Here is a 26186-nt window from a genome sequence, read left to right on the forward strand (position 1 = left end):
AGGATCACTTGGAGCCAGGAGTTCCAGGTGGCAGTGAGCTATGATCACATCACACTGCACTCCAACATGGGCAACAAAGTGAGATTGCGTCTGAGAAGGAAAGGAAAGAAAAAGGAAAAGGAAAGGAAAAGGAAGGAAAGGAAAGGAGAGGAGAGGAAAGGAGAAAGGAGAGGAAAGGAGAGGAAAGGAGAGGAAAGGAAAGGAAAGGAAAGGAAAGGAAAGGAAAGGAAAGGAAAGGAAAGGAAAGGAAAGGAAGAAATCCCTCTGTTGATTGACAATAATCTGGAAAGTACATGAAATATTGTATTTGCTCTGGCCTCTCTGATGTTGTTATGTTGCTTGGAATTAAAGAGAATACAATAATTCCTTCGTTTCTACTGTTAATAATAAATAGCTTCTAAAAAAGACAACAGATGAATAACCAACATCTCAGATAATAAATGTTTACATAACAAGATACTAAGAAATACCTACTTAAGAGACAAAATTTACTGGAAAACAAAAAGCAAAGGCCAACCTTCAAGCTGAATCTTTCCCTTCATTGACATCTGGACTGTAGATTACAAAATGGACTCCCCAGGGAGGTCTGATCTCTTAGGGCAAGTAACATTAGCCACTACTGAACACTAAAGAGAGTGATGGAGGGAACTATGATAACATAGATTCGGAGAGAAAGATCAGAGACTTCACTGGTTAACTTATGGAATTTCTAGACAAGAATTTTCTAACGCTGTTTATTTTAATTTTTTGTTAGAAAAGTAACACAGCCGGGCGCGGTGGCTCAAGCCTGTAATCCCAGCACTTTGGGAGGCCGAGATGGGCGGATCACAAGGTCAGGAGATCGAGACCATCCTGGCCAACATGGTGAAACCCCGTCTCTACTAAAAACTACAAAAAAAACTAGCCGGGCGAGGTGGCGGCGCCTGTAGTCCCAGCTACCCGGGAGGCTGAGGCAGGAGAATGGCGTGAACCCGGGAGGCGGAGCTTGCAGTGAGCTGAGATCCGGCCATTGCACTCCAGCCTGGGTGACAGAGCGAGACTCTGTCTCAAAAAAAAAAAAAAAAGAAAAGAAAAGTAACACATACTCATTGCTCAAACTCAAAATAATTTTTGCAACTAACAGCATTTGTCAAAAATGAAAAGGCAAGATCTAGACATACAAAATAACCTCTAAAATCAGTATATTCTCAATTCAAAATTCAGTTACCAGAATCTTAAATAAATAGTTAATAAATTTTCAGGCTAGGCGCAGTGGCTCACGCCTATAATCCCAACCCCTTGGGAGGCACAGGCGGGCAGACTGCTTGAGCCCAGGAGTTTGAGATCAGCCTGAGCAATATAATGAGACCTTGTCTCTAAAAAAATAATAAGTTTTTGAGGCCAGGCACGGTGGCTCATGCCTGTAATCCCAGCACTTTGGGAGGCTAAGGCAGGTGGATCACAAGGTCAGGAGTTCAAGACGAGCCTGGTCAAGATGGCGAAACACTGTCTCTACTAAAAATACAAAAATTAGCCAGGCACATCGCAGGCAACTGTAATCCCAGCTACTCAGGAGGCTGAGGAAGAAGAACCGCTTGAACCCGGGGTGTGGAGATTACAGTGGGCCAAGATTGCGCCACTGCACTCCAACCTGGGCGACAGAATGAGACTCCATTTCAAATAATAATAATAATAATAAATTTTAGGGTGGGCACAGTGGCTCACACCTGTAATCTCAACACTTTGGGAGGCCGAGGCAGGTGGATCACCTGAGGTCAGGAGTTCAAGACCAGCCTGACCAACATGGTGAAACCCCATCTCTACTAAAAAAATACAAAATTAACAGGACGAGGTGGCTCATGTCTGTAATCCCAGCTACTCAGGAGGCTGAGGCATGAGAATCGCTTGAACCCAGGAGGCAGAGGGTGCAGTAAGCCAAGATCACGCCATTGCACTCCAGCCTGGGCAACAAGAGCAAAACTCCATCTCAAAAAAATAACAATAATAATAATAAATTTTTTTAAAAATTTCAGACATCCATAAAATGCGCCCCATATTGTGCTACCAACTAGAGCTTACCCAAATACCATATGTCACACACACAAAAAAGTCCTAAGGCATTTGAAAGACCAAGATACTATTGCCAATCCCTACATTTGGGAAAATGACTTAAAAGGACCTGAGTAAAAAACTTTGAAGAACTTTTTAATGCACTGACCAGTAATTTTTTAAGAATGATTTTCTGCAACTACCCCAAATGTATTCACATAGATCTATGTTCAGTTTCACAATTCAGTCAATACAGGTGAAGCATACCACCTGCATGGTACTAGACTAGACACCAGAGTGATGTCCTCTCCTCAAGAGAAAAAGAAATTGACAAAGAAAGATATAGAACATATACTCTCCTACTCCGAAGGTCCTTACAATATGTTTTTGAGACACAAACTATTTAAAAGTTAACTGCACAAAGTTAAAAGAAAGGAGGGGAATTCTTATTTATTAAGTGCCTCATATATCAAGCAGCAAAACAATAACACACACAAAACATTTTGTGTTTTGAGGGATGAAAATAAGGAAAGAGGAGGAGGTTGAGAGGATAGGAAATGAAGTCAAAATCCCAAAGCAAACTATAAATGCCACTCGGTGATACAGAAAATAAGTAATTAAAATGTTTATATTGGTCTTCAACAAATAGTGCTAGTACAATGGGCTATCTACATGAAAAAAAATGAAGTCAGAGCCCTACCTCACACCATGTACAAAAATTAACTCAAAATGGATCAAGGACCTCAAAGCGAGAGCTAAAATTATAAAATCTTAGAGGAAAACATATGGATAAATCTTCATTACTTTGAATTTGGCAATAAATTCTAAGATATGCTAACATAAACACAAAGCTTAAAAAAAAATTAGGCCGGCGTGGTGGCTCACGCCTATAATCCCAGCACTTTGGGAAGCCGAGGCAGGTGGATCACCTGAGGTCAGGAGTTTGAGACCAGCCTGGCCAACATGGTGAAATTCCGTATCTATGAAACATACAAAAATTAGCCAGGAATGGTGGTGCATGCCTGTAATCTCAGCTACTCAGGAGGCTGAGGCAGGAAAATGGCTTGAACTCAGGAGGTGGAGGTTGCAGTGAGCTGAGATTGTGCCACTGCACTCCAGCCTGGGCGACAGAGTGACATTCCATCTCAAAAAAAATTTTTTTTTAATTTTCTTAAGAAAAAAAAAAATCCTTCCTGTAAGAGGTAACTTTAAAAAGAATAAAAGGGGCCGGCGCGGTGGCTCAAGCCTGTAATCCCAGCACTTTGGGAGGCCGAGACGGGTGGATCACGAGGTCAGGAGATCGAGACCATCCTGGCGAACACGGTGAAACCCCGTCTCTACTAAAAATACAAAAAACTAGCCGGGCGACGTGGCGGCACCTGTAGTCCCAGCTACCCGGAAGGCTGAGGCAGGAGAATGGCGTGAACCCGGGAGGCGGAGCTTGCAGTGAGCTGAGATCTGGCCACAGCACTCCAGCCTGGGTGACAGAGCTAGACTCCGTCTCAAAAAAAAAAAAAAAAACAAAAAAGGAGATAACACAAGCAACAAAAGAGGACATTATCAAGAAAGTGAAAAGACAACCTACCCAGTGTGAGAAAGTATTTGCAAATCATATATCTGACAAAGGACTTGTAACCAGAAGATATAAATCAACCATAAAACTCAAAAACAAAAAGGCAAACAATTCAATTTAAAAATAAGAAACAGACTTGAACAGACATTTCTCCAAATAAGATATACAAATGACCAATAAACACATGAAAAGATGCCTAACATCTTAGTCATTAGGAAAATGAAAATCAAAACCAAAATAAGATACTACTTATATTACAGAATGCCTATAATAAAAATTAAAATAAAAAAAAACACAGAAAATGACATGTGTTGGTGAGAATGTAGAGAAATTGGAACCCTTGTACATAGCTAGTCAGAATGTAAAATGGTACAATCACTGTGAAAAAACAGTTCAGCAATTGCTCCAAAAAGTTACAACACAGAATCACCCAAATGACCCACCAATTCCACTCCAAGGTATATACCCAAAAGAAGTGAAAACAGAGATTCAAACAGATATTGTACAACAGTGTTCACTGCACCATTATTCACAATAGCCAAAGAGCAGAAACAAGCCAATATCCACCAACAAATTAATGGATAAACAAAATGTGGTATATCCATAAAATAGAACATTACTCAGCAATAAAAAAAAAGAATGGTGTTCTTTTTTCTCTTTTCTTTTTTCTTTTTTGAGACAGAGTTTTGCTCTTTTTGCCCAGGCTGGAGTGTAGTGGCACGATCTCGACTCACTGCAACCTCCGCCTCCCAGGCTCAATCGATTCTCCTGCCTCAGCCTCCCAAGTAGCTGGGATTACAGGCATGCACCACCACATCCAGCTAATTTTTTGTATTTTTAGTAGAGACAGGGTTTCACCATGTTGGTCAGGCTGGTCTTGAACTCCTGACCTCAGGTGATCCACCCGCCTTGGCCTCCCCAAATGCTGGGATTACAGGCATGAGCCACCATGCCCAGCCAAGAATGGAGTTCTGATACATGCTACGATACAGATAAACCTTGAAAACATTGCACAAACGGGGACGGGTGCAGTGGTTCACGACTGTGATCCCAGCACTTTGGGAGGCTAAGGCGGGTGGATCACGAGGTCAGGAGATCGAGACCATCCTGGCTAACACAGTGAAACCTCGTCTCTACTAAAAATACAAAAAATTAGCCGGGCATGGTGGCAGGCGCCTGTAGTCCCAGCTACTTGGGAGGCTGAGGCAGGAGAATGGAGTCAACCCAGGAGGCGGAGCTTGCAGTGAGCCGAGATTGTGCTACTGCACTCCAGCCTGGGCGACAGAGCGAGACTCTGTCTCAGGGAAAAAAAAAAAAAAACACTGTGCAAATGAAACAAGCCAGTCACAAAAGGAAAATATGGTATGATTCCATTTATACGAAATATCCATAATAGGCAAATCCATTGAATCAGAAAGTAGATTACAGGTTACCAGGTGCTAGGAGACAGAGGAATGGGCAGTTATTTCTTGATGGCTACAGAGTTTCTATTTTGGATGATGGAAAAGATTTAGAAACAGATTATAGCAATGGTGGCACAACAGCATAAATGAATTAATGCTACTTAATAATGGTTTAGGCCAGGCACAGTGGCTCACACCTGTAATGCCAACACTTTGGGAGGGGAATAAGGCAGGCAGATCACCTGAGGTCAGGAGTTCAAGACCAGCCTGGCCAACATGGAAAAACCCCGTCTCTACTAAAAAATACAAAATCAGCCAGGCATGGCGGCACATGCCTGTAATCTCAGCAACTCGGGAGGCTGAGGCAGCAGAATCACTTGAACGCAGGAGGCGGAGGTTGTGGTGAGCCAAGATTGCGCCGTGGCACTCCAGCCTAGCAACAAGAGGGAAACTCCATCTCAAAAAAAAAAAAAAAAAGGATTATAAATCATGCTACTATAAAGACATATGCACACGTATGTTTACTGCGGCACTGTTCACAACAGCAAACACTTGGAACCAACCCAAATGTCCATCAGTGATAGATTGGATTAAGAAAATGTGGCACATATACACCATGGAATACTACGCAGCCATAAAAAAGGATGAGTTCACGTCCTTTGCAGGGACATGGATGAAGCTGGAAACCATCATTCTGAGCAAACCATCACAAGGACAAAAAACCAAACACCGCATGTTCTCATTCATAGGTGGGAACTGAAAAATGAGAACACTAGGACACAGGGTGGGGAACATCACACACTGGGGCCTGTCATGGGGTGGGAGGCGGGGAGAGGGATAGCACTGGGAGAAATACCTAATATAAATGACGGATTGATGGGTGCAGCGGGCCAGCACAGCACATGTATAACTATGTAATGAGCCTGCACATTGTACACATGTACCCTAGAACTTAAAGTATAATACAAAAAAATGGTTTAAATGGACAATTTTATGTTATGTGTATTTTATTACAATAAAACACTTAAAAGGAAAAAAAACTTTATCAGGTCTCTAGTCATCTGGATTGTCTAAGGTTAGATTTCATATCAGGAACTCAAATCTAAAAAGAACTGTACAGTCACTGATCTAATCCTCGTGGAAACCCTAGTCGGAAGTCTGCATCTCTACATCCCTCCTGACTAGTGAGTGGTTTCCAGATGCTGCCAGATAGTGGGAGCAGATCTTTCCCCAAGGCAGCCCACTGACCTTCATGAAGGAAGAACAACCTGAACTGGAAAAAAAAAAAAATGGGATAAATGAAAAGCACACTGAAGATTTTGAAAGCCAAATTCTGCTATTCTGCAGGTGTGTGACAATGAACAAATTATTCAACTTCTCCAAGTCTCTGCTTTCTCTCATTATAAAATGACAATAGCACCTGCCTTTAAATGTTACTGTAAGAACTGGCAGAAGTATACCTCTAGCACCCATCCAACTGTCTGGCAAATGGTGACTGTTCTATCCCATGGTAATTGCTCATGTGACAATAGGTCTATGTGCCACCTTTCGGCCAACCAAAGGCTGAGCAGGATATGGCTTGCGTTGGGAGAACACTATGACTTATCAGAACTTAAATAAAACAGCCACCAGCACCACAGAGAAACATCAGAGAAGGAGCTGTTTTTACGCAGTTCCACTCTCTTAGGAAAGACTGGTTTATTGTTCCAAGAACGAACCCAGCTACTCTTCATTTAGGAAGGCACTGCTACACAATTCATTCTTTCTATACAACAGGCCTCTGTTGTCATGTCTGGGCTACTGTTCGTAACAGAGTCTGCCTCTACCCACAGGAAAGACACAGTCTGTGAAGAAAATTAGCTAAAACGTACTCCCCAGAGAATGCTCTCAAACTTGTGTAGCCCCAGAAGCACTTGGGGAACCTGTTAAAAAAAAAAAAAAAAAAGGCCGGGCGCGGTGGCTCAAGCCTGTAATCCCAGCGCTTTGGGAGGCCAAGACGGGCGGATCACAAGGTCAGGAGATCGAGACCATCCTGGCTAACACGGTGAAACCCCGTCTCTACTAAAAAGTACAAAAAACTAGCCAGGTAAGGTGGCAGGCACCTGCAGTCCCAGCTACTCGGGAGGCTGAGGCAGGAGAATGGCGTAAACCCAGGACGCAGAGCTTGCAGTGAGCTGAGATCCGGCCACTGCACTCCAGCCTGGGCGACAGAGCGAACCTCTGTCTCAAAAAAAAAAAAAACAGGTATTGCCCACATCCACAGATATTCTGATTACTAAATATTTTACACAGGAGCCTAGCACACAACTGTTTAAAGAAACACTAGAAGGTAGGCCACAAAAATGTAATAAGATCACATTCTCATGTGGACTGCTCCAACAATCTGTCCCACAAAGCAAGGGCTGCATTCACCTCTATGCCCATCAAGAAATGCAATAATTTTGGTCATGCCAGAGAGGACTGGACACCAAGGAAGTAACAGAGACCACCTGCATGTAATACCCAATGTGAGTTTCATATAGTTTCTTCATACTGAAAGCCCTCATGATTGCTTATTCTTTTTAAAAATAAATACAAAAAGTAATGAAAAATAAAAATAATGTACCAGCTACATCTCATATAATAGCAAAAATATACTTAAATTATATTCACCAGAAGTTGGTAACATTTTTGTGAAACTAACACATCCTTAGATTACTGGGAAAATTACTAAATGGTACAAATTTTTGGTAAGCCAGTGGCAATACGTATTAAGTCATAAATATGAGGTTGGATGTGCTGGTGTATACCTACAGTCCCAGCTACTCAGGAGGCTGAGGCGGGAGGATAACTGAGCCCAGGAGTTCGAGTAGACTAGGTAACATAGCAAGACTCTGCTTCTTTAAAAACAAAAAAGAAAAAGGTCATAAATACCCTTCAATTCAATAATCCCCCTTCTTTGAATTTATCCTAAGGGAATAACACAGGAGAAACTATACAAAAAAGACAGTCACTACTGGATTACATTAAATAAATAAATAAATAAATAAATAAATAAATAAATAAATAAATAAATTACTCAGACACAGTGGCTCATGCCTATAATCCCAGCACTTTGGGACAGTGAGGCAGGAGGATTGCTTGAGTTCAGGAGTTTGAGACCAGCGTGGGCAATATAGTGGGACCCCGTCTCTACAAAAAATACAAAAATTGGCAAGGGTGGTGGCATACACCTTGCTAATCCCAGCTACTCAGGAGGCTGAGGTGGAAGGTCAAGGCTACAGTAAGCCATGATCATACTACCACACTCCACCCTGGGTGACAGAGCAAGTATCTTTTTGCTTAAAAAACAAAAAAAGAAAGAAAGAAAATCTTCATGTCAAAACTCTCAGGCCAGGCGCAGTGGCTGACACCTGTAATCCCAGCATTTGGGAGGCTGAGGCAGGTGGATCACTTGAGGTCAGGAGTTCGAGACCAGCCTGGCCAACATGGTGAAACCCGGTATCTACTAAAAATATGAGCCGGGCATGGTGGCACATGCCTGTAATCTCAGCTACTTGGGAGGCGAAGGCAAGAGAATTGCTTTAATCTGGGAGGCAGAGGTTGCAGTAAGCCGAGATAGCGCCACTGCACTCCAGCCTGGGCGTCAGAGTGAGACCCTGTCTCAAAAAAAAAATCTCAAACAGTTTACCAACATTTGCCATATTAACTCAAAATGACAAAGCTATTAAAACTTAAAATTACATATACTATGTAATTATAAGAAAAGCATTCATAAAACATGGAAGACCTAAAATTACTTACAAAAAGAATGCACACATGGACAGTCTCAAAGAGTGATACACTGGGAAGTAACAGCTCATGTTGAAATGATTTGATGTGGTTTTCCTCCACTGGTCTCTCAACTTTCCATATTATTGCTACATTATTGGAGTAAGACTAAATAAAGTTAACTGATTCTGCCTAGAGAGTTAATTGGACAGCAGTGAGGAAAAGTCCTACACTGACCTCAGCTATCCTAAATGAAGACATGCTCACCTGAACGCACCATGCTATCAGATGGCCACAAGGCCAGTTCTAGATTTCTGTCCCCAAAAGATCAATCTTAACAGATACACAAAAATATAAAACCTTGAATTTACTTTTTTTCCTTTTTTTTCTTTTCTTTACTCTAAAAGTAGTATTTTACTAAAAGCAAGTATATACGCACTAAGGGAAAGGAGGAAATCTGATTTGACAGCTATTGGCATGGCAAAAAGACTAGAAGACTTCATGAGCCACAACTTCAACATAAGCGGAGATGCTGCAGCTAGGAAACAGTGTGGTTCACATGAAAAGGACATTAGGCTGGGAGACAGAAAGCCCAGTTCTCATTCTAGATCAATCAGGGCGAATTTCACTTGCAGGCCTTGATTTCTCATCTGCAAATTGATAGGATCATGATGCTATTTCCCCTACCCATCTCATAGGACTTGGAAGGGAACAAAGATTATGACTGTAAAAGTGCATTAAAAATCATTTTTATCTTTTAAATCTGGCCATTACTATTATGAAGACATTTATTTATAAATTTACAAAAAAAGGGTAACAATGTATAGAAGGATACATTCCAAACTGGTTAAGTGAGTGTTTTTCCAGGACTCTGAAATTGGGAGCCATGCCTTTACCTGTATCTGCATTGTTTGAATCTTTCAGGAAGATCTATTCATCTATTACTTGGGAAATTTTAAAATTTTAATTTGTAAAAGCTAATGATATCAAGCACGTAAAGTGCAGAGTTCTCCGCCTCTGGGTCATCTAAGAATCATCTGGGGACTGTTAAAACTGTGGTCACCCAGGTACCATACAAATTCTCTGGGTAGAAGATAATAAAATGAGGCCAAGCTGCTTGTATTTTAACAAGGTCCCAAAGAGATTCCAGTGACTTGATTACTGCAACTATTACTACATGGTTATTAACTCCTACCACGTATTACCCACTTAACACATACCCGTCACTGCCCTCAACACTTTACATGTATTATCTTATTTAATCCTGACAACAACCTATAGGTAGGTGCTACAATTAACACTGCTCTCCCCTCACCCTCGGTTTACAGATGAAGACACTAAAATTATTGAGATTATTTAGCTGGCCTAAAATCATAGCACTTGTAAGTGGCAGAGCCAGAATGCACAAGGAAATTTGAAAATCATTGATTCAGTTTCCTAACCTAAGAAAACAGCTGTATATTCTGCTCAGGTCATATCTTCTGTTTTGTTTCAGACACTGCATTTAAAGGACATTAAAACAACAGTAACAACTGCCAGGGTTGGTGGGTCACACCTGTAATCCCAGCACTTTGGGAGGCTGAGGCGGGCAGAGATCACCTGAGGCCAGGAGTTTGAGATCAGCCTGGCTCAACATGGTAAAACCCCATCTCTACTAGAAACACAACAAAAATTAGCCAGGCATGGTGGCACACGCCTGTAGTCCCAAGCTACTCAGGAGGCTGAGGCAGAACTGCTTGAACCTAGGAGATGGAGGCTGCAGTGAGCCGAGATTGCGCCACGGCACTCCAGCCTGGGCGACAAAGCAAGACTCCGTCTCAGGGGGAAAAAAAAACAGTTGGGCTGGGCTTCCTAGCACTTTGGTAGGCCAAGGCAGGAGGATGACTTGAGCCCAGGAGTTGGAGACTAGCATGGGCAACATGGTGAGACCCTATCTCTACAAAACATTTCTAAAACAAAATTTAGAAAATTAGCCAGGTGTGGTGGTGCATGCCTGTAGTCCCAGCTACTCAAGAGGCTGAAGCAGGCAGACTGATTAAGTCCAGAAGGTCAAGGCTGCAGTGAGCCATGACCATGCCACTGCACTCCAGCTTGAGCAACAGAGCAAAACCGTCTCAAAACAAAACAAAACAAAACAAAAAACAGGGTTGCCTAAAGAAAGCATGGTGAGCCATAACAAACCAGGAAAGAGCTAACGATTTAGGGCTGTTTGCATAGTTGCATTATAACCAGCCATCGATTCATGTTACAGTTGTCTCCGTAACTAGACTGCAAGCCCCTGAAGTGCAGGGGCCGTGGATGTTTCTTCAACTGTACCCTCTTGGTACCTGGTGCTCAATTCAAGAGAGAGTTTAATAAATAATCAGTAAGTCTAGAAGTGTGGTATCTGTCATGGGAAATATGAAGGGCTATTATGTGAAGAAGAAACAGACTTAATTCAGGTTGCTTCAGGAAGTATAACTAAGGTCAATAGGTGAAAGGGAGGGAGCAGACTGGAGTGGTCTAAAAGCATTTCTGGCGCTGGGCGCAGTGGCTCACACCTGTAATCCCAGCACTTTGGGAGGCCGAGACGGGCAGATCACGAGGTCAGGAGATCGAGACCATCCTGGCTAACATGATGAAACCCCGTCTCTACTAAAAAATACAAAAAACTAGCCGGGCGAGGTGGCGGGCGCCTGTAGTCCCAGCTACTCGGGAGGCTGAGGCAGGAGAATGGCGTAAACCCGGGAGGCGGAGCTTGCAGTGAGCTGAGATCCGGCCACTGCACTTCAGCCTGGGGGACAGAGCAAGACTCTGTCTCAAAAAAAAAAAAAACATTTCTGGCAACCAAGACCTGTCCAGGGACAGATGCCTGCAGTTTGACACCGATGATAAGAATGTAGCAGACAAAAGGAAGGATGTTGGACTACTGGGCCTCTAACAACTCCTCCAAAGCTCACATTTTATTAGTCTACGTTAGGATACATTTGTTTACTCTTTCATACATTCTACAGTTTCCATTAGTTATACAAGTCGCTTAGTCACTTAGTAAGCAACAGAGGACACCAATTGTGTTCTACAAACTCCCTGTGCCCTCAAAGATCTAGAGAAGAGTAAATGCACAAGAGTGAATCTAAGCAAGCAGGAAGGTGATATATACAACAGGAAGCAGCAAGGAGTGAGGAAACTTCCAGGCAGGAAACAAGACAGAAGTTAACAAAGGTATTATGGAAGAAATGTCACCATTTGAGCACACCTGAGCTAGATCTTTAGGATCCATGAGGGGAGGTGGGAGAAGGGCTGTCATAAGAATGTGGGGAGGAAAATCACTGTGTGGCAGTAATGGTCTGGGCATAAAAGGGGCAGAAAAGCCCTGGGGAGGTGAAGAACAAGCGAGAAACAAGCAGTAAATGCCGGCATTTTAGAGGTCATTTAGTCAAACACATATACCCATACTTTGTCGATGATGCCCCGCTGGCAATGGCTAAAACAGTTAGTAGATTTTTTAAAATTACATCTTACAAACCAAAAACTATATCATCAATGATTTCTACTTCGCTTAGTTTTTGTTTTTAAGACTAACAGATCCTTCCCTTGTTTTGTTTTTGTTTTTAGACAGGGTCTCACTCTGTCATCCAGGTTATAGTGCAGTGGCAGGATTTCGGCTCACTGTAGCCTCAGCCTCCCAGACTCAGGCCATCCTCCCACCTCATCCCCCCCTCCTCCGAATAGCTGGGACTACAGGTGCACACCACCATCCCCAGCTAATGTTTGTATTTTTTGTAGACAGACAGGGTTTCACCATGTTGCCCAGGTTGGTCTCAAACTCCACGCAACCCATCTGCCTTAGCCTCCCAAAATGCTAGCATTATAGATGTAAGCCACTGCACCCAGCCTCTTTTCTTGTATTCTAGGAAATCTTTTAAATGTTCTGGTTTTAAACATTTACGTTTTACTTCTGTCTACTGTTTCCACTATTTGACAACTAGATGTAGTTAACAAAACTGACAGTTTCAGTAACTCAGTTGAATCTAATATTTGTAATCACTTAAATGTTTCTATTTACCAATAGTACTACAAAATAAAAAAAATTGCCGGGCGCGGTGGCTCACGCCTGTAATCCCAGCACTTTGGGAGGCTGAGGCGGGCGGATCACAAGGTCAGGAGATCGAGACCACGGTGAAACCCCGTCTCTACTAAAAATACAAAAAAAAAAGCCGGGCGCCGTAGCAGGCGCCTGTAGTCCCAGCTACTCGGGAGGCTGAGGCAGGAGAATGGCGGGAACCCGGGAGGCGGAGCTTGCAGTGAGCCGAGATAGGGCCACTGCACTCCAGCCTGGTGGACAGAGCGAGACTCCATCTCAAAAAATAAAAATAAAAATAAAAAAACAAAATAAAAAAAATTATAATCTAAAAATTATTAAGAAGAAGATTATTAAGAATAGACGGGTCTTAAACAGTAAATTTAAGTCTCAGGCCCACGAAGCCATCTCACTCAACTTATAAATCATGACACTAAGCTACTTAAGAAAATAAACAAGACTGAAGAAAAAATCTCAATCTAAAACCAGTAAACACGGGCTCAGCATGATTTGCTCACACCTGTAATCCCAGCACTTTGGGAGGCCAAGGCAGGCAGATCACCGGAGGTCAGGAGTTCAAGACCAGCCTGGACAACATGGTGAAACCTGTCTCTACTAAAAACACAAAAATTAGCTGGGAGTGGTTGTGGGTGCCTGTAATCCCAGCTACTCAGGAGGCTGAGGAAGGAGAATCGCTTGAACCCGGGAGGTGGAGGTTGCAGTGAGCTGAGATTGCACCATTGCACTTCAGCCTGAGCGACAAGAGCGAAACTCTGTTTCAAAAATAAAAATAATAAATAAAACCAGTAAACAAAATATAACACATTTAAATGACAAACTTAATATTCTTCTGGCCAATCATTTCTCAACATCCCTGTCAAACTATTTTAAGCGTCTGAAATCTTGCTCTATAAAAAGCAAGTTCCCATCATCTGAACTACACTTAAAGAGATCTATCCCACTAGTTACTGAAGCATAATACACCAGGCTTGAGAGTTTCACTTGCTATCAATTAAAAAAAAAAATGCTTACCTCTTTTACATAAATAAAGTTTAATCTGTAGGTTAACTCAAAAGCCTGACATCTGGCATCCTAGGAGATCTGGGTTTTCCGTTCTAACACAACTTTATAGTGCAAACTTAGCAAAAGCCTTTTCTGTATTTGCCAATTCAGTTATAACACAGAGGTACAATATTTGATACCTCCACCACCAACAAAGTCTTTTCTAAGGAGTTCTGACTTTGGTTAACCTTACTTGGGAGAATTAAAAGCTATGGCTGAAAACTCCTTCATAAAAACTAAAGCTTTAGAAGTCTAAAATGGTGTTACAATCTAACCCATAATAAACAATGAATTATAGAAACTGAGATTTGAGTAACAAATGCTAAAAAGGTGTATTACACAATTTAACAAGATAACCAAATCATCAAAATTTAAATCTTTCTTAACAAAGGTAAAAAATAAATAATATTCAGTAGTCTGAGGCACTGTGCCACTTTTTATCTACATGGTCTCTACATCAATGTTGCTATTCTCCCACTCCCTTGATGAGCAAACAGAGGCAATGTCCGGGACCCCTCATATCGAGAGATCAGTTAACGTCGTAAATGATCACAGCAATAAAAACAATTTCTAATGCCAGAATTGAAAACGGACTGTGGCACCCAAATAGGGTCCAAGGTACATGGCGGCATAAAACTATTTCTCGCTTCTGACTCTTCTGCATCACTGTCTCCCAAAGGACTAGAGAATCTGAAGCTCTCATTGCCACATCTACAAATTAAAGTATCATGTTTAAAGAGCTCACAGTTTCTACGAATGGTCAGTATTTAATGAAAGCACCCCACTACACAGAAACTCACCCAGCTGCAAACTCAGCTGCAAACTCACCACAGCGTGCTTTCAGACTCCACATTAATTTTTTTTTAATTTTAGAAACAACTATTTTTAAAAATATTATGTAATAATTTAAACTCTGGAAAGCCCCACACTCATCCCAGCAGCTCGGAAAATGGAAAGCAAAATTCGATTAGCTCCATTGTATCTAGCCAGGCTAACGTGCAAGATCACACACTCATCTTCGTCAGAGCGTCTCTGCCAATACCAAAGAACAACAAAGGCAAGTTGAGAAGTCTGCACAGGCTTAACTCAGCACTTGTTCGCTTTTCCAGCTTCAGAAAGAAGCTCTTCGAAGGCCCCGGGGACCAAGGGGACCTAGTGCATCCCATCAAGCCGGCCGCTCTGCTCGGCGCCGCTCGCGCAGCTTTTGTCTGGCCCGGTTGGGAGCCCGGGCCGCCCGCCTCCCGGCACCCCTTCTCTCTGGATCTTTCTCCACACCCATCACTCGCCGATGACTAGTTGTTGTGGGTTTCTCTCCCTCGCCCCCTCCCTCCCTTTCAAACGCGCCCCGGGCTCGCTGGCTTCTCCCACCCGGCCGGGAAGACTCGGGTTAGGAAGGGGGCCCGGGTGGGGTCTGGAAAAGGGAAACACAGAGGGGCACACAAAGCCGACTGACCCCACGGCCGATCCCCTCCCTCTGCAAAGCAGCCTGGGTTCAGCGACCTACTGGTTGGATAAACAACCCTCGCATCCCGCTCCTCGCCAGGCTCCCACCTCAGAGCCGCCCCATCCCCCCAAAGTGCACCCAAGAGCCGATGACAGCGCTGGACATCGCCCCCACCCAGACCCGGCGCCCGCCACTGCGCGGGAGGGGCCAGGGCCGCGGGAGGGCTCGGGTCTGACCCTCCACCCCCTGACCAGGTACTTACAGCCCTGTTTTTCGTTACTGTTGCCGCTGCGGACCAGAGAGCCGCCGCCTTCTCCTCCACCCCAATGAGGTTAAGCGCTTGGTGCGGGGATTAAAAAAAAAAAAAAAGGAAAAAAAAAAAAAAAAAAGACCGAGAGCGAGAGAGACGCCGAGGGCGCCTGCGCAGTGCGGTCCCCCTTTTCTTCTTACCGCCACCGACCCAGCTGCACCATAGAGAGCGTAAACTGATACCAGAGAGGCGGTTGCCTCTCTATGGTAACGCCCTGCGCACGCGCGGGCCTGGCCGTGTTAGGCTTCGCGGGCGTAAAGTCCCCGGGAGCTTTGCCCCTCACGGAGAACGTTGGTTGACCCTGATGGGTACCCGTAGGGTGAAGGTTTTGCGTTTTGTGTTTGTTTGTTTTAGGAAAGGGTGGCCCTAGTGTAGTTAAGCCCCTTGGAAAGTTGCGACAAAACTCGAGTTACACAAGGAAGGTCGGAACTAAGTGGCCACAGCAACAATGCACCAGCAAGCAGGGAGCGTGATAGGAAGAGCTAAAGAGGAGTCGGGAAACCCTAGGTAAAAGTTGTCCAAGTGGAACTTCCTTTGGTCGGGGGTCTGATACTCGAAGGAAAGGTCTTTCACTTCTGGGTTGGGGCGTCCGCCTACAAGGCGACTGCAATGAAGGAAATTGTGCCCTGCGACTTGCCGTAACAGAGCTGTACGTCCACTCTCCCTTTTCCGAGCAGGCGCGGACGCTTGTGCCGGAAGTAAACTTTTTAACGGTCTTTACCTTTTGGGGAGGGGAGACAGCCGGGAGAAGGCTTCGGAGAGCCTGGAGTCGGCCTGCGAGCAGGGTTTCTTACTTGAGCGCCTCCACAAATAAACGCTCCTTCGCTCCTCCGTCGCGTGCGTTTCCCTGGGATAATAAGTAGGAAAGTGGTGGCTTTTATTTTTTTGAGACAGGATCTCACCGCCGTCGCCCAGGCTGGATGGAGTGCAGTGGGCGCGATCACGGCTCACCGCAGCCTCGACCTCCCAGGCTCACGTTATCCTCCTGCCTTAGCCTCCCGAGTAGCTGGAATTACAGGCGCGCACCACTACTCCCAAGTACTTTTTGTGTATTTTTGTAGAGATGGGTTTCACCATGTTTCCCAGCCTTGTCTCAAACTCCTGACCTCAAGTGACCTGTCTGCTTGGGTCTTCGAAAGTGCTGGGACTGCAGAAGTGAACCACCACATCCGGCCCGGGAAGTGTTTTGGAGGGTAGAAAACTGCAAATTTTAGTGCTGCTTTCAAGGATCCCGAAGGACGCACAGTTTTGCCGCATCAGGCTCCTATGAGCGCCGGTAATTTGATGTGTTGGGATGCACTGCCTAGTGCGTCGTTTTTACTGGAGGAGCTTGTGTGCGGAGCTCCTTGCTAGTATCATGTGTATGTGTTGGGATGGGAGAGAAGTGCAGGAGAACTGTGAGATGACGCCCCCTGATGCTCAGGGTCTTAAGAGGTATGGTCGGAGCGGCTAAGCTAAAGCGTGAAAGCCATGTGTAGGCCCTTCTGTGTAGTGTAGAAAAGGGAGAGGTCTGTGGTTTCAAAGAATAGGGATGACATGGAGGATGCGACTCCTGGTTGGAGCTGTAATGTCTTTGGGACGAAAGCACATGCAACCTTTTGAAAATGGATGGGTGATAATGAAAGACCATTCCAGAGAAGAAACACCGTGGTGCAAAGGCTCAAGAGGCATACTGGAAGTACAATGAAGAGATCAGTCTAACTGAAATGGGAAAAATAGAAACAAGAGAAAAATAAAAAGTAACATTTCATGAGAAAGATGAAATAGATTTTTAAATTTTTTTTATCGACACAACAAAATTTATCCTCTTAGCCATTTTTGATTGAATAATTCGTTAGTATTAAGTACATTTACCTTGTGCAGCCAGTCCCCAGAATTATTTTCATCTTGCAAAACAAAGCCCGCACCCATTAAACAATTTCTCATTCCTCATTTTCCAGCCAGCCTTGGTAACCACTATTCTAGTTCTGTCTGTATGAGTTTGACTACTTTAGGTATCTCATGTAAGTGGTATCATACAGGCCGGGCGCGGTGGCTCAAGCCTGTAATCCCAGCACTTTGGGAGGCCGAGACGGGCGGATCACAAGATCAGGAGATCGAGACCATCCTGGCTAACACGATGAAACCCCGTCTCTACTAAAAGATACAAAAAATTAGCCGGGCGAGGTGGCGGGCGCCTGTTTTCCCAGCTACTCGGGAGGTTGAGGCAGGAGAATGGCGTGAACCTGGGAGACGGAGCTTGCAGTGAGCTGAGATCCGGCCACTGCTCTCCAGCCTGGGCAACAGAGCGAGACTCCGTGTCAAAAAAAAAAAAAAAAGTGGTATCATACAGTATTAGTCTTTTTGTGACTGGCATATTTCACATAGCATAATCTCCTTGTGGTTTATCCATGTTATAGCATGTGTCAGAATTTCCTTCCCTTTTAAGACTAAATAATATTTCATTGTATGTATATACCATCTGTGTTATTTCCACCTTTTGGCTATTGTGAATAATACTGCTTTGAACATGAATGTACAAATGTCTCTTCAAGATCCTTTTAGGCTGATACAGAGATAGTAAGTTATCGTGATTGTTCACTGTCAGTTACAGACCAAACTCCTTATTCAACTTGTGCTCCACTTCCCACCACTGCACTTGACTAGTCTTAAACAAAAAGAAAAGCCCTGATTTTAATAGATTGTGGGGCCAGACACTGTGGCTCATACCTATAATTCCAACACTTTGGGAGGCCGAGGCTGGTGGATCACTTGAGGTCAGGAGTTTGAGACCAGCCTGGCCAACATGGTAAAACCCCGTCTCTACTAAAAATATAAAAATTAGCTGGGTGTGGTGACACACACCTGTAAACCCAGCTACTCAGGAGGCTAAGGCAGGAGAATTGCTTGAATTCAGGAGGTGGACATTGCAGCCAACCAAAATCTTGCCACTGCACTTCAACCTGGGCGACAGTGAGACTCTGTCTCAAAAATTAATAATATTAATAGAATGTGGGAGATTTGAAACCAAGTGTAGAAATTGATCCTTTATATTGTTTGAGGTCCTTGACTAGGCATAGTAACATGATGAACTGTTTTGAGTTTGTTTGTTTGGTTTTTTTCCGAGACTTAGTCTCCGTCTGTTGCCTAGGCTGGAGTGCAGTGGTGCGATCTCAGCTCACTGCAACCTCCGCGTCCTGGGTTCAAGCGATTCTCTTGCCTCAGTCTCCTGAGTAGCTGGGACTACAGGCACGTGCCACCAGGTCCAGCTAATTGTTGTATTTTTAGTAGAGACGGGGTTTCACCATGTTGGCCAGGCTGGTCTCAAACTCCTGACCTCAAGTAATCCACCCACCTCGGCCTCCCAAAGTGTTGGGGTTTCACCATATTGGCCAGGATGGTCTCGATTTCTTGACCTTCTGATCCAGCCTCCCAAAGTGCTGGGATTACAGGCATGAGCCACCACGCCCGGCTAGAAAGATCTGTTTTAGCAAGCAACTCTGGCAGTGGAAGCTGAACCCATACTCCATTTCTATAAAGCATTTATGGAGGCCTCTAGATGTGCCAGGCATTGTACTACTGCTTTATTTAAATTATTGATGGGTCCATGAATCCATTAAAATAAGTGCGAGCCAGTTGTTATGCACCCCAATTTACAGACAAGAAAATCAAGGTTCTGTGTTACAGATGGGCTGAGAAAAGGCTCACCAACCACAGGCTGAGAAAAGGCTCACCAACCACATGTACACACAAGAGAATAGGAAAGAAAACTGCCATTGGAGCCAGGCCCCAGTAGGCACTGACTATTCATTGGTTTGGATGAGGATACTGAAAGAAAAAAATGACATGTAAGAGTGACTTTTCTCAGGAGAAAGAATAGGCTGACATCAGAATCTTTGCTGTCACATTAGTGGTAAGTATAAGGGCACAGCACAACAGAAGTACATTTTGCAAGATTCCTAAAAGAACCCTGGGGTTTACTTTTAGGTTTGTTTATCACCTTTAACAAATATAAAATGCCAGATAAGTATATCTTTGTATGTAGTAGAGAAATTAATAAGACATACCCTTCCCTACTCAACATTTCATCTTTCATTTTCTATTCTCAAAAATACTGTGAGGTGGCCGGGCGCGGTGGCTCAAGCCTGTAATCCCAGCACTTTGGGAGGCCGAGACGGGCGGATCACGAGGTCAGGAGATCGAGACCATCCTGGCTAACACGGTGAAACCCCGTCTCTACTAAAAATACAAAAACTAGCCGGGCGAGGTGGCGGGCGCCTGTAGTCCCAGCTACTCCGGAGGCTGAGGCAGGAGAATGGCATAAACCCGGGAGGCAGAGCTTGCAGTGAGCTGAGATCCGGCCACTGCACTCCAGTCCGGGCGACAGAGCGAGACTCCGCCTCAAAAAAAAAAAAAAAAAAAATACTGTGAGGTCTTTTAAGGAAATGATCTCCTTTTGGCGGATGAGGAAATTAAGGGCTAGAGAGGAAAAATTATCTTCTCAATGTCACATGCCTAAGTGGTCTCAAAGCTTTGACTGGAACCTGAGCCTCCAGGATTGCTGCTATGCTTTCGTCTCCCTAAGAGAGATAGATAACGGTAGTCAGAGTGAGTGGACAATTTTTCTATTTAGTCAGTCTGATCTTCCTCAGGGATGCATATCCAGACTCCCATGGAGCTAGTGATAGTTAAACAAAGAAGCAGAGAATATAGTGCATTATAAATAGCATTCATACACTCAAAAATATTGTGTGCCAACTCTGTGCCAAACACTTAGCAAAGCAGGGAAAAATCCTGTCCTCATAGCAGAGACTAAAAATATTAATAAGTAAAATATATACTAAGACAGAATAAGTGTTGGCAGGAAAGAGTGAAGCAGTGAGAGGGGAATAGGGTGAGCCGAGAGTAGGGAGAGAGGTTTTTGTTTATACCAGAGGCAGAAGAGCCCCACTGAGAATGCAAACTGTACAAAGATCTAAAGGAGGCAAAGGAACAAGAAATGTACCTCGGGTGGACAGGGAACATTCCGGGTAGAATAACAAGTGTGGAAATCATTGAGGCAGAAAGATGCCTACTACATTCTAAGAACAGAAAGCAGTCCGACTACAGGAGGGTAAAAGTAGGAAATGAAGTCAGAGAGGTAAGAGGAATTCAAATTGGGTATGCACTTACAGGCCATTTTAAGGACTTCTTTGGCTTTTTCTGAGGGAGATGGGAAGCCATCGTTAGTAGAAAAGTAATGAAATTCTACTTACATATTTAAAGAATCGTATTGACTTCTATTTTGACACTAGATTATTGAGGAGCAAGGGGGACCACTTAGGAAGCTATTGTAATACTCTAGGTGAGAGATAAGTGGCACAGAAAAGGTGCAAGCAGTGGAGGGATGAGGTATCTGGATATATTCAGGGTGGCACACAGAATTTGATGACAATTTATATAGGATGTGGAAAATGAAGGGAGTCTAAGGTGACTACGATTTTTGGCCTGAGCATTTTGAAGAATGGAGTTGCCATTAAATGAAATGGGAAAAATGGAGGAGCAAGTTGGGAATGAGAAGAGATAAATTCCATTTTGGGCCAGGCACGGTGGCTCACACCTGTAATCCCAGCACATTGGGAGGCCAAGGCAGGCAGATCGCTTGAGCTCAGGAGTTCAGAACCAGCCTGGGTAACATGGTAAAACCCCATCTCTACAAAAATTAGCCAGGCTTGGTGGCAGATGCCCGTAGTCTCAGCTGCTTGGGAGGATCACTTGAGCCGTGGAGGTGGAGGTTGCAGTGAGCCAAAGTAGCACCACTGCACCCCAGCCTGGGTGACACAATGAGACACCGTCTCAAAAAGACAAAAATTCTGTTTTGGAACTTAAATTTGAGATGCCTATTAGAATACCACATGAAAATATCGAGAAGAGAGTTAGATATGTAGGAGTCTGGAATTTAGAAAGGTCCAGACTGGAGATGTAAATTTGGGAGACAGCATGTAGAGAGTATTGGAAGCCATGAAATAATCTACGTATAAAGTGTAGACAGAAGTTTGAGAAAGGTATCTTAGGCACTGAAATCAGAGGAAAAGAATCCCAGTTGAACTGGGTGGGGAGAATGGCTCAAGGAAGAACAACCATGTCAATTGCTGGGCTCTAACTGGCCACTGCTTATGATAGTAGAGTAGTCAGGATAAAAGCCTGATTGGAATGGCTTTTGAATAGAATGGTGGGAACGGAATTGGAGAGAGGGAGAATAGATAATTTGGGGACGGAGTTGGTTGTAAGGATGGGGGCAGAAAAGTGATAACTGTAAGGGGTCAAGACGGTGGTTTTAAAATTACTTCACAAATTTTTTAGTATTTCTAAAAGAGTTATTTTTTTAATAAATAAAACTTCAGACCGCTATCGTTCCTTTATATCAACTACCCTATTGTTCTTCAAATTAACCCAACTGTCTCATACAATTTTTTGCTGCCAGCTTATTGAGATATAATTCATATATACCGTGCACTCATTTAAAGTATACAATTCAACAACTTTAGTACATTCAAAGAATTGTGCAGGCTGGGCGCGGGAGGACACGCCTGTAATTCCAGCACATTGGGAAGCCAAGACAAGAGGATCATTTGAGCCAAGGAGTTCGAGATCAGCCTAGGCAACATGCAAAACCACTTCTTTACAAAAATTAGCTGGGCGTGGTGTCATGCACCTGTAGTCCCAGCTACTTGGGAGGCTGAGGTGGGAGGATTACTAGAGCCTAGGAGGCAGAGATTGCAGTGAATGCCACTGCATTCCAGCCTGGGCAGCGAAGTGAGACCCTGTCTCAAAAAGTAAAAAAAAAAAAGTTGTGCAACCACAACCACAGTTTGTTTTAGAACATTTTCATCAACCCAAAAAGAAACATTACTATGGACTTCGGGTTAAAATGTTGTGTCAGTGTGGGTTCTTTAATTGTAACCGCTCTGGCGAGGGATGTTGATAATGGAGTGAGTATGCATGTGTGGAAACAGCAGGGTATATGAGAAATCTCTGCATCTTCTGCTCAGTTTTGCTGTAAAACCAAAACTGCTCTAAAATATAAAGTTTTTTTTTTTTCTTTGAAGAATGATACTAAAAGAAATGAAAAAAAAAAAGTCCTAAAATCTTAAAATTAAATAAAGAAAAACTCTACTGTTGTGAGTGGGCACTCTCCATTTCCCCCTAACCCACCCATCCTAGGCAACTGCTAATCTACTTTTTTGTCTCTATAAATTTGCCTGTTCTGGATATTTCATATAAATGGAATCATACATTTGCACTGGCTTTTTTCACTTAGCATTTTTTTCAAGGTTCATCCATGTTATACTTCATTCCTTTCTATTGTGAAATAAAATTCCATTCTAAGTATATATACGACATTTTGTTTGTCCACTTATTAGTTGGCAGACATTGAATTGTTTCCATTTTTGGACTATTTTGAATGATATTATCAGCGTTCTATTGTAAGATTTTGTGTGGACATGTGTTTCCAGTTTTCTTGGACATAAATGTAGAAGTAGAATTGCTGGATCACGTGGTAATCATGTATTTAACATTTTGAGAAATGGCCAGACTGTTTTCCAAAGTGAAGCCTCCATTTTACATTCCCATCAGCAGTGTATGAGGGTTTCAGTTTCTCCACATCCTCATCCTCACCAACACTTGTTATTATCTGTCTTTTTTTATTATACCTGTCTTACTGAGTGTGAAGTGGTGTTTGTGATTTTGATTTGCTTTGTGTGTATGTGAGAGACAGGGTCTCACTTTGTCGCCCAGTAGCATGTCGGCATGCAGTAGCACAATTACAGCTCACCACAGCTTCAACCCCCCGTCGCAGCCTCCTCAGTAGCTGAGACAACAAACGTGCACCACCACACCTGGGTAATTTTTGTATTTTCTGTAGAGACAGGATTTCACCATGTTGCCCAGACTTGTCTTGAAATCAGCTCAAGCGAACCCCTGCCTTGGCCTCCCAAAGTGCTGAGATTACAGGCCTGAGCCACCATACCTGGACAATTTGCATTTCTTTCTTTTTTTTTTTTTCTGAGACAGGTCTCGCTCTGTTGCCGAGGCTGGTGTGTGCGCAGGCTGGCACATATTGGCTCACCACAGCCTCCGCCTCCCGGGCTCAAGCGATCCTCCCACCTCAGCCTTCCAAGTAGCTAGGACTGCAGACATGTGCCACCATGCCTAGCTAATTTTTTTTTATTTTTTTTGTAGAGACAGGATTTAGCCATGTCAGTCAGGCTGATCTCAAACTTCCGGGCTCAAGTGATCCTCTCACCTTGGCCTCCCAGAGAGTTGGGACTGCAGGTGTGAACCACTGCACCCAGTAGATCATGTGTTTTTTATTCTGTATTAATATGGTACATTACGTTGCTTGTATGAATTCCCAGAGCAAATCTCACTTGGTTATAATGTATAATCCTTTTTATATGTCACTGAAATTGATTTGCTAGTATTTCGTTGAAGATTTTTGCATCTTTGTTAATAAGAGCTATTGAGGCAGGGCATGGTGATGAACGCCTGTAATCCCAGCACTTTGGGAGGCCAAGGCGGGAGGATTGCTTGAGCTCAGGAATTGGAGACAAGCCCAGGCAATAAGTTGAAACCCTGTCTCTACAAAAAATACAAACGTTAGCTGGGCATGATGATGTGTGCCTGTAGTTCCAGCTACTTGGGAGGCTGAGGCGGAAGGGTCACTTGAGCCCTGGAAGTCAAGGCTGCAGTGTGCCAAAACTGCACCACTGCATTCCAGCCTGGGCAGCAGGCTGTCTCAGAAAATAAATAAGTAAATAAGCGATATTTGTCTCTAATTTTCTTGTGATGTCTGATTTTGGTATCAAAATAATACTGGCCACATAAAATGAGTTGGGAAGTGCTCCCTCCTCATCTACTTTTTAAAGAATTTGTGAAGTTTTCCTTTCATTATTATTACTTTTCTTTTTTGAGACAGAGTCTCACTCTGTCACCCAGGCTAGAGTGCAGTGGCACTATCTCGGCTCACTGCAGCCACCTCCTGGGTTCAAGCGATTCTCGTGCCTCAGCTTGCCAAGTAGCTGGGACTATAGGTGTGTGCCGTGACACTCAGCTAATTTTTGTATTTTATTTATTTATTTATTTTTTGAGATGGAGTCTCACTCTATCGCTCAGGCTCCCAGGCTGGAGTGCAATGGTGCGATCTTGGCTCACTGCAACCTTCACCTCCCAGGTTCGAGCAATTCTCCTGCCTCAGCCTCCTGAGTAGCTGGGACTATAAGCGTGTGTCACCACACCCGACTAATTTTTGTATTTTTAGTACAGATGGGGTTTCACCATATTGGGCAGGCTGGTCTCGAACTCCTGACCTCGTGATCCACCCACCTTGGCCTCCCAAAGTGCTGAGATTACAGATGTGAGCTACTGTGCCTAGCTACTTTTTTTATCTTAAGTGGAAACAGCGTTTCGTTATGTTTGCCAGACTAGTCTCGAACTCCTGGCCTCGAGTGATTCACCCACTCAGCCTCCCAAAGTGCTGAGACTACAGGTGTGAGCCACCATGCGCAGCCTGCATTCGGTGTTTTTTTGTTTGTTTGTTTGTTTGTTTTTGAGACAGGCTCTTGCTCTGTCACCCAGGCTGGAGTGCAGTGTTGCGATCATGGCTCACTGCAGCCTCTGCCTCCTGGGTTCAAGTGATTCCCCTGCCTCAGCCTCCTGAGTAGCTGGGATTACAGGCACCCTCAAGCAAGCCCAGGTAATTTTTGTTTTTTTGTATTTTTAGTAGAGACAGGGTTTTACCATGTTGGGCAGGGGCTGGTCTTGAACTCCTGACCTCATGATCCGCCAGCCTCAGCCTCCCAAAGTGCTGGGATTATAGGCATGAGCCACCACGCCCAGACATCATTGATTATTTTTTAAATGTTTGGTAGAATTTACCAGTGAAGCCATTTGGGCCTGGGCTTTTTGTTGTGGGTAGTTTTTCCTTCTTAATAATTCAGTATCTTTATTATAAGTCTATTCAGACTTTCTATTTCTTCTCAAGTCCGTTTCAGTAGTTTATGTTATTCTAGGAACTTGTCCATTTCATGTAAGTTATCTATTTTGTTGGCATTTAGCTATTCATAGTATTCTTTTTTGATTCTCTTTATTTCTGTAAGGTCAGTATTAATATAACTGTCTCATAATACTCTTTTTTTCAGTTCAAATCAGGACAAATAATTCTGATACACGACAATCGATTTATTTGTCTCTGAGGTCTCTTGTAATATATAGATTTCCTTCAATCTCATTTTTTCTTGGTATATATTTGTTGAAGAAATGAAATTACTTGTATATTTCCCACATTCTGTATTTTTCTGATTGTATTCTTGGAAGTCATTAACATGTTCTTCTATTCCCTAGCTAGTCGATAGGTAGTTCTTTATTGTGATTTAGGTTTGATTTTTTTTTTTTTTTTTTTTTTTTTTTTTTTCTTTTTTGAGCCCACGTCTCGCTCTGTTGCTCAGGCTGGAGTGCAGTGGCAGGATCTCAGCTCACTGCAAGCTCCGCCTCCCGGGTTTACGCCATTCTCCTGCCTCAGCCTCCCAAGTAGCTGG

The 26186-nt window shown here is 43.5% G+C and overlaps 1 protein-coding gene across 6 annotated transcripts in view; it reads right to left on the reverse strand.

Annotated features, from left to right (window-relative positions):
• The window catches only part of CLASP1 (cytoplasmic linker associated protein 1), a 298327-nt gene extending 282527 nt beyond the window's left edge, over nt 1–15800 (reverse strand). For all 6 annotated transcript variants that reach the window (XM_031936404.1, XM_026456078.1, XM_023185195.2 and 3 more), the window contains exon 1: nt 15583–15800. The gene's annotated coding sequence lies outside the window, so the exon portion shown is untranslated. The remainder of the gene's footprint in view (nt 1–15582) is intronic.
• Nucleotides 15801–26186: the final 10386 nt, after the last annotated feature.

This window comes from Piliocolobus tephrosceles, chromosome 11 (assembly GCF_002776525.5).
Source record: "Piliocolobus tephrosceles isolate RC106 chromosome 11, ASM277652v3, whole genome shotgun sequence".
Lineage (NCBI taxonomy): Eukaryota > Metazoa > Chordata > Mammalia > Primates > Cercopithecidae > Piliocolobus > Piliocolobus tephrosceles.